This window comes from Rhipicephalus sanguineus, unplaced genomic scaffold (genome assembly GCF_013339695.2).
Source record: "Rhipicephalus sanguineus isolate Rsan-2018 unplaced genomic scaffold, BIME_Rsan_1.4 Seq140, whole genome shotgun sequence".
NCBI lineage: Eukaryota > Metazoa > Arthropoda > Arachnida > Ixodida > Ixodidae > Rhipicephalus > Rhipicephalus sanguineus.
The window spans coordinates 8,851-18,278 of NW_023614601.1; the positions used below are offsets into that span (position 1 = coordinate 8,851).

Here is a 9,428-nt window from a genome sequence, read left to right on the forward strand (position 1 = left end):
AGTTCTCTATCATAAGCTGGCGAACTGGACTGGGCGGGGGTCGTGCTTTCGTCCGAGGAACTGGTCGTAAAAGTGATTATTTTCCCAGATGAAAGTTTCTTGGAGAAGAACGCCAAGGGCTGCCAGGTGTGGCGTATGCGTCGCATGAGGGCGGTGGCGACGGCGAACCTGGAGGCGTCTTCGAAGAGCGCACAGGGTAGGAGAGAAGCGTGGCGGTGAAGAGAGGAGCCTTGCATTCTTCGAAAAGTTGCGCTAAAGCTGGTGTTCATTTTACGGGTTAGTTTCCTCGTTGGCCATTGAAGGCGTAGTCGGTGGTTTGCGGAAAGAAACGGCCATTAAAGTTCAGCATGCCGAGAAAACGGCGAAGGTCTTTGGCGGTAGTGGGTTGAGGGTAATTCTAGAGGTCTGAGAGGCATTGAGTCAAGGGTCGAGTTCCCTCTGATAACACTTCGTGGCCAAGGAGACGGGCGATGTAATCGCCGAGCGTGCTCTCTTCGACGTTGCCAAGCAGGCCATGGTCATCGAGGCGATGGAACAGTAGACGAAGGTGGCGGTGGTTTTCTTCGGTGTCACTGAAAAAGACATACACGCCTTCAAGATAGACGAAGGATATGTAGAGGCCGCGTACGACTTCGTTGCTGAAGCGTTGAAACGTTTGTCCAGCGTTTCTCTGGCCAAAGCTCATGAAAGGAAACTCAAACAAGCCAAAGGGGCTAGTGATTGCAGTTTTCGGAACGTCGTCTGTGTTGATGGGTATCTGCGTGTAGGCCTTCAGCAAATCTAACAGGGAGAAGACTATGCAGCTATGAATGCGATTGGTGAAGTCCTGTATGTGTTGAACGGGGTACCTGTACGGGGATGGTGCGCGCGTTGAAGGCACGGTAGTCCCCACAGGGCAGCCAGCTTTCGTTCTTTTTCGGGCATGGTGAAGTGCTGAGGCCAGTGGGACGTCGTAGCTGCAGGCGATTCCTTCGTGGAGCATGGCTTCGAACTGTGCTTCGGCTATGCGCATGCCCTTCGGGGCGAGGCGACGGGCGCGGCCATAAACCGGGGGGCCGGGAGTGGTCCGGATGTAATGCGCGGTGGTGTAGGGCACATTGCCTGGTAGCCCGCTAGAGCGCGTCAAACCCGGGAATCCGGCGAGGATGGCGTAGTACGGCGAATGATTTTCAACACTGAATACTCTGATGCTTGGCTGGGGAGTGGTCGTTCGCTGGGAGGTGTTCGTTCGCCGGCAGACGAGGACCTACAAGATGGGCTCGTGGGTAGCAGAATGTGTCGGAACCGCTGTCGACAATGAACGTCTGCTTTGTGATTCGGTCGGTGACGAAGATGCGACGGCCTCCAGGTTGGCGGCTCGCGGCCGTCTACACGAGCTGCCGTTGGCGTTTCCCTCCTGCCCAGCTTAGTAGGGTGGTCGACATTGTAGGGCTCTGTTCACGAAGCGTCGATGGTAGTAACACCAGCCGTTCTCAGCAGGCAGCTGCGACGAGGTGGTGTAACGATCACGCCTTTGCGAGTGGTTGCATAGGCACGTCGGAAGGTGTTGATTCAGGCGCGTTGAATGAAGCTGTATTGCATATCAATATCGTTGATGCGGCGCGCAAGCGCTGTGGTATTGACAGCCTCGACGGTGGGTGATGACTGCGGCAAATGTACCTCAATGAAGCGATCAGCGATCTCTGCAAGTTTGTCGGGAGATATCGTCAGCTGACCTCGCAGAATTGCCTGAACATGAGGTGAAAGTCGTTGGAGCCAAAGTAAGTGCGGGAAAGAAACCTGGACTTCCATGAGAACACGCATGTGGTGGAGAAACTGCGAAGGTTTTGGCTCAGCAAGTTCTGCGGACTGAAGTTGTTGCACTTGCTGGTCTTCCAAAAGTGACACCTGGAGGATGAATTTGGTCTTGAGGTATTCATACAGGTTCGCCATTGGTGGGTTGGCAAGGATATCCCGGACCTCGTTGGCGTAGTGGGCGTCCAGGTGGGCGACAACGTAATCGTAGCGGGTCCGATCTTTTGTAATGCGCACAAGACCGCACCAGGTCGGCAACAGCCGCAGCACTAGCTGTAGAGGGCGCATGTGTACCAACTGCCGATATAACTCTAGCCGAGTAGCTTATGGAGCGCCCTCTAGCATGTAGCATAAAAAGAGGCGTGTTGGATATAAATAGGGGCCCTTCGGCTGGGGCTCGGAGCGCGTGTCTTTACTCCGCGGTCCTCGGCCTTCAACCTGCCTCGTCGGCCGCCTTGGCTCGAACCCTCTAACCACATGGTGTCAGAAGTGGGATGCCTGGTTTCCACCACTCGAAATGGCTAAAAAAGACGCTCCAGTTCCTGCTACCGCTGCTGGCAGTCTTCGGAGTCCGGCTCCGTTCTCCTTCGATGATGCCGGCGAGTGGCTGCCCTTTGGTGAACATTGCCAGGTCTTCCTTACCTTCGTCTGATGGAAAGAGGAGCTCGTCTAAGCATTCCTTACACGCAGTCTTCAGGGTTGTTTTGCGTGCAACATAACCGCCACGAAAAAGACTAGCCGCGAGTTGCTCAGCTTTTCAGGGTACTCATGGTCAGGGAGCTTTGCAGCCTTCTTTATCACGTTAGAGCTTCTTCAACATTGCCATTGTCCAGCAGTGCTTCCAGCTCCTGGCTTGCATCCTTAGCACCGAGAAGAAATGTCAGATTACGAACAGAAACGAAGACGAACGTGCGCGACTCATCGCCGGTCAACGTGCAAACAACGTATAAACGACTGCGCGCGCCCCCACAAGGTTCCCTCGCGGCGGTTTCAATGCGCTCCGTAGGCGCCGCTTGCCGGTCATCACACTTCCCCTAGTCTAGCCACTGTAACCCCGTAAACGAGGTGTACGAGAGCTCTCGGTTTCATACGTGGACCCAACAGCCAAGTGAAATTGTCGACAGCTTCATCACGGCTCTTCGGAACATGGTGCCCAAACGTAATTATCCGTCACCAGCCGTTGAAGAGCGCCTCGTTCGCGATCGTTTCCTCGTGGGGTTGGCGGATTGGCATACCTCTGACAAGCTGTGCCGCATCCCGAGCCTTTCCCTGGACGACGCACTCGTTCAAGCTCGTCAGGACGAAGACACCGAACGCAAAAAACCACGCCTGTCTCTCACCGCTGGGTAACCGCCAATGGCAGCTCATGTGGACGCGGCGACATTGCGTAAGCCCGCGCATCGTGAACGCGGACGACGCAACAGACGGAACTCTGATATCATGGTTGACTTTGCGTCACGTGGCCGGCCCGGCAATTAGCACACGAGCAACAGAGCTGGCGAGGCTTCGAAATGTGGCCTAGGCGGACAGTGCCATTTCTGCGGTCACGAGTTTCACCGACGGTCTGAATGTCCAGCGGCCAAAGCCGTCTGTAACCACTGCAAGAAGCGAGGCCACTTCGAGTTGGTATGCCGCTCAAAGATCTGAGAGACATTTGAGGCGCTCAATGAAGCGCCTCAGAGCTGTGGAGCTTCACTCCGTCGCGGCGGTGGCTCGCAACGGGCGGTACGTTAAGGTGCGAGTGCTACGGGCACCTTATCGTCTTCAAAGTGGACTTTGGTGCCGAGTTCTCGGTAGTTCCACGCACGTTTCCCGGCTGCCCAGCCGTCCTCAATAAACCGCGCCGTGAAGAACTTTTCGGACACATGAAACAAGCCCTGAAACTTCTCGGCACGTTCGGCGCGGCGCTGTCTTGGAGAGGCAGGCACACCGCTACGTCATTGCGGGACAAGAGCAACCACTTATCGGCTATCCCGCTATTGTCGTTATGGGGTCGTCAAGTTTGTTGGTGTCGTCACACCAGCTCTGCCGGACGCACAACCTCGTGAAGTCTCTCCAGCCCTTTTCACCGGCCTGGGCACGTTTCCGGAAGAGTACACGATACGCATCTTGTCTGACACGGTGGCGCATGCGCTCAGCACGGGACGGCGTATCCGGATACCACTACGAGACGTAGTCAAAAGGAGCTCGAGAAGACGAAGCAGGAGGGCGTGATCCGCATGTGCGTTGAGTTGACGGAACTCAACCAAGTCGTTGTGCGTGAACGCCACCGTTGACCAAGCCCTCGGACTTCTCGGTGACGCCCGCGTTTTTTCGACGTTGGACGCAACATCAGGCTTCCACCAAGTACGCCTGGCGCGCCACTCCCAGAAGTACGCGACTTTCATCACTGCGTTTGGCAGGTATTGCTCCTGCCGCCTCCCATTTGACATAACATCGGCTCCGGAATACTTTCAGCGTCAGATCTCTCGCCTGCTGGAAGGGTTGGCCGGTGTTGTTAACCGTATGGACGACATCCTTGTGTTTGGCTGCACCGCAGAACATGACCAACGTCTCCAGGCCGTCCTTGGTCGCCTCCAACAAGCAGGGGTCACCCTGAACGCTGCCAAGTGCACCTTCGGCGTGTCCAGCGTACGATTCCTTGGCGTTGTCGTCTGTGCCAATGGCATCACTTCCCGGATCCAGACAAAGTGGCGGCCATTCAGCGCATGCCAGATCCTCAGGACGTGCATGGTGTCCAACGTTTTCTCGGTATGCGGAACCATGTCGGTCGCTTCCTCCCGGGCCTCTCTAAAAGGATTGCGCCAATCAGAAGTCTCTTGAACAAGCTTGCAGTCTGAACATAGGGACCAGCGCAAGCTTCAGCATTTGAAAAGCTCAAGAGCATGCTATCCTCAGACATCTGCCACGCAAGGTACAACCCTGCACTGTTGACAACAGTCTCCGCAGATGTCAGTTCCTTCGGCCTGGGCGCTGTTCTTCTTCAAGACCAGCATTCAGGGGAGCACCGACCAGTTGCAAACGCCTCTCGAGCACCGAATGAACGGAACAGAGGTGCAGCCAGATCGAAAAATAGGCCACTGGCTGCCACCTGGGGCATCAACCAATACGACGAGTTTCTTCACTGGAGACCGACCATAAGCCTTAGTAAAGCTCCGAGGAACCGCGGATCTCGATCTCATGCCACCGCCAATCCAGCACTTCCGCATCCGCCTTTTCCAGTACCAATTTGACGTCAAGGTCGTTCCTGGGAATTAGCTGGCCACCGCAGATGCACTGCAAGGGAACCAGTCGTCCAGCTGCCAGCGACTCCACCTGTTGACAAGATGGAGTTGTACGTTCAAGAAGCACTCCGTGCTATCCATCCCAGATTTGCAGTCCTCCTCGACGACTTCCGAGCTCACGAGGCTGCATATGGCGAGTATGCGCTGCTCAAGTACTCTGAGGAAGGGTGGCGTCGGCAAGACAATGTGCCTCTTAGCATGGCTCAGTTCTGGGCTCATTTGGCCAAACTCAGTATCGGTGACAGCCTTCTCCTGAGCGGTGGACACCTGCTGGGGCCCGCTTCTCTGCGAAAGCACGTCTGCTTCCTCATCCATGACGGACACCCCGGAGGGAACCGCTGCCGCGCCATCGCCAGGGTAGCTGTCTAGTGGCCGACCATGGGGAGCCAGAACAAGACCATGGTGGAGAACGGTCCCAACTGTGCCACCAAGCGGGTCCAGCGAGCAAAACCACTGCTGCCTATTGTGACGCCTAGCCGTCCCTGGGAGCAAGTCGGGGTGGACATCTTTCATCACGAAGGAGCCGACTACCTTTCCTCGTAGATTACTAACTCGAGGTACCCAGAAGTGCTGTCCCTTCGCTCGACGACGTCAATAGTGGTGATCTCCATCATCAAAAGTGTCTTAGAAAGGAATGGGATCCCAGAGACCTTCGTTAGCGATAATGGGCCTCAATTTTCGTCGGCAGAATTCCGCGTCTTTGCCCAGAGCTACGGCATCTCCCATGTCATAAGCACTCCCAGGTACCCGCAGTTCAATGGGCAAGTCGAGCGAATGGCGCGGACGGTGAAGTACTTTCCAAGAAGTCTCCGGACTGGCCTTTGGCCGTCTTGGCATACCGCAATGCACCTGGCTTGACCGCGTACAGCCCTGCTCAGCAGCTCATGGGGCGCAGCCTCGGGACTCACCTTCCGGTACCAACGGCCGCGTTGCGTCCAGAACCACCTAACTCTGCCGACTTCCGCCGGCATGACCCTGGCCAACGACGTCGCCAGCGTCACGATTTTGACCGTCGACATGCTGCACATGATTTGCGGCCCCTGGAGAGGGCGAAAGAGTGTGGATTCGCGACGCAGATTGTGCTGGCACTGTTCTTAGCCCAGCGCAGCGTCCACGTTCCCACCCGGTCCAGACTGATGCAGGTGCTCTTGTCCACAACCGGAGGCATCTGGTTCCGCAGCAGTCTCCGTCATCATGTGGTCTAGACCTCGGCAGCTCCTGCCCACGGTCACAAGAGTCCTAAAGCCTGCCACACACTCCAACTCGCCCAGAGCCTGTGTGCATCAGTCTAACTCCCAGGGCACTTACTCATCTACCAGTTGCATCGCCACCGGTTTCTCGGCTGCTCCCTCAAGTCCGCCTGCCGCGGTTGTGCGCGCTCAAACTGGACGTTGCAGGCCACCGGTGCGGCTTAACTTCTAGTGTGCCATGGGACATTTACGTAGCACACCTGATAGCAAGGTGTCGTTTTCTTTTATTTTCCAAACAGGGGGGATGTAGAGGGCGCATGTGTACCAACTGTCGATATGACTTAGCCGAGTAGGTTATGAGGCGCCCTCTAGTACGTAACATACAAAGGCTGTTTGATATAAACTGGGGCACTTCTGCTGGGGCCTCGGAGCGTGTATCTTTACTCCGCGGCCCTCGGGCTTCAGCCTGCCTCCTCGCATGCCTCGGCTCGAACACTCCCACCACAGTAGCAGCGCCTGCATTGGCAGCGACCGCTGGAACGGAGCTTCTAGGGGCATAGTCCGCTCGAGGCTGTGGTGAATCGCCGGGCGAATGCGGTTCATTTTGCATGCGCTGCTGCTGTTTCTAAAGTTGCTCCTCCTGGTTCTGGAGCACCTGTTGCTGTGCCTGCAGCTGCTATTGAAATTGTTCCACTTGCTGGCGAAAAGCTGCAAGGGCTTTCGGGTCGGCCACGGCGGTGCGGTTTGTACGGTTTCCAGGTCACCAGATAATGGAGTCGTGCCGACGGAAAGACGAAATCCCAACATGAAAACGCAACAAATGTTTTATTAAGTCAGCGGCACCATCGGACGAGCATTCTGACGTTGCGCTTGCCTGTGTAGCGGAGAAATGATGATTCTCTAAGCTTAGCAGCCTGGTTCTGTAGCCACCGCCGGTGACGTATGCCTCGGGTGACGCTGCAGTGGCCTGGGGCTTATCGAAAGCAGTGCAGCGTGCAGCCGTGGCTCGCCCGGCTGAATGAAAGCGAGGTGGAGGCTACGCGGAATTATGCGCAGAGCGTGTTGCCACACACCCATTATGCCAATTTCGTCATTCTGTGAGATACGTGGTACCCGCTCCACATCTGTGAGCATTATGCGTACTTTGTGGATGCTGTGCCTGATGACGACGAAGAAATATGGCTGAGCCATTTGTAATGGAGTGGAAGCATTGAACAATCATTCGGCAGTGGTTGCGGCAATAGGAACACATACTGACCAACGCTGTTTGCATCTGCAGGCGGATTCTTCTTCACCTCCCAGACATAGGCGTACACCTATCGGCTTCCACGTGTTCCAGGTTTATCAAGTGCCCGAGCACGCTGACTGTCGCCGAGCACGCTGAGCACGCTGACTGTCGCCGGTTGTACGGATTCAAGCACCCCTGCTCTGTTGGAGCCAGCGCTGCGCTTGCGCCGCCAGCCCGATTGGAAGGGAGGATAAAGCACGCTCAACGGATCCTGCCGCCTCATTCTGGCAGTGGTTGCGGCATAGGAACACATACTGACCAACGCTGTTTGCATCTGCAGGCGGATTCTTCTTCACCTCCCAGACATAGGCGTACACCTATCGGCTTCCACGTGTTCCAGGTTTATCAAGTGCCGAGCACGCTGACTGTCGCCGAGCACGCTGAGCACGCTGACTGTCGCCGGTTGTACGGATTCAAGCACCCCTGCTACTGTTTGGAGCCAGCGCTGCTCTTGCGCTGCCAGCCCCGATTGGAAGGAGGATAAAGCACGCTCAACGGATCCGGCGCCTCATTCTGGCAGTGGTTGCGGCAATAGGAACACATACTGACCAACGATGTTTGCATCTGCAGGTTAGTTGTCATATGCTTGTTGTATCATTGTCGGTTTGGCAATTCCACTATTGCTGTAGCTACTTTCAGATACTGCTGTTTGGTGCGTGTTATTTTGATCTGCGATCTTGCGTTGTTTCACTGAGCCTCTAGAGTGTGATTGATTAACAATGCCTACAAATGCGGAACTCGCAAAGAAAATTGAGGAAATTGAATCGAAGCTTGCTATGTGAGCGAAGCTCTGGTGGATGATATATTCGGGAAATTCCTGCTAAGAGCCAGCAATTCAGGTGTAGACGTAGTAGAACTGAAGAAAAAAATTGATGGCTTGGAAACTAGCGTGGCATTCTTGAACAAGCTTGTCGAAAAGCTCAGTGTCCGAAAATTGTGATTTGAAGGCTGAAAATAAAGCCTTACGAACGAGCAACCATAATCTCGCAAAGAAAGTTTCCGAGCTCGAGCAATACTCAAGACTCAACAATGTTGAGATTAAAGGCATTCCTTGCACACAAGGAGAAGACTGCGTGACAGTCATACAGACCATTGGCAACAAAATTGATTGCCCTCTAATTGCCACCGACCTCGACGTTGTTCACCAGGTTGCTACCAAAACTGAACACAAAAATATTGTAGCTTGCTTCTGCTCAAGAGCGAAGAAAGCTGAATTTGTGACAAAGGCAAGGAAGGCAAGGCTTTGCTTGGGTGACATTGGGTTGGCAACTACAAAAGAGAAATATGGCTTAGCAATACAAAAACCTGATAATTGGTTGCATATATCGCTCGCCTTGTTCGTCAGAAACATAGAAACACAGTTGGAAGATAGCGCCAGTCCCGTCCTCTCTGTCTGTCCGTGTGTTGCTTTGCGCTACAATTTTTTCCTACAAAAGAGAACCCTGTCTACGTTAACGATCATTTGAAACTCGAAAACAAAGTTCTCTTTTCGAAAGCTTTGCGCCTCAAGAAATCAAAGAACTGGAAATTTTTGTGGACAGATAATTGTCAAATCGAGGCTCGGAAAACAACTGATAACCGAGTCTTTCGCATCGCAAGTGAATCCGACCTTTCAGTGATAACTTAGTCGGAATCTGAGCTTGCTCACGGTGTACACTAGGCAAATATTACAATTTCGTCATACTTCTCAACCAATCAGCTAAACGATCTTTTGTCAAATAATCAACGATCCATTTTACACGTGAATACGCGCAGCCTGCGCAAGCACTTCGATGACTTTTCTAACTTTCTGCATTATCCTTTCCATTTTCGGTTATCGGAATTTCGGAAACTTGGTTGAATGATGATGATAAATACCTCTTTTGCTTTTCA

General features: G+C 54.0%; 1 pseudogene; it reads left to right on the forward strand.

Annotated features, from left to right (window-relative positions):
• The first annotated feature begins 5,852 nt into the window (after positions 1 to 5,852).
• Positions 5,853 to 8,040, forward strand: LOC125756562 (uncharacterized; annotated as a pseudogene).
• Positions 8,041 to 9,428: the final 1,388 nt, after the last annotated feature.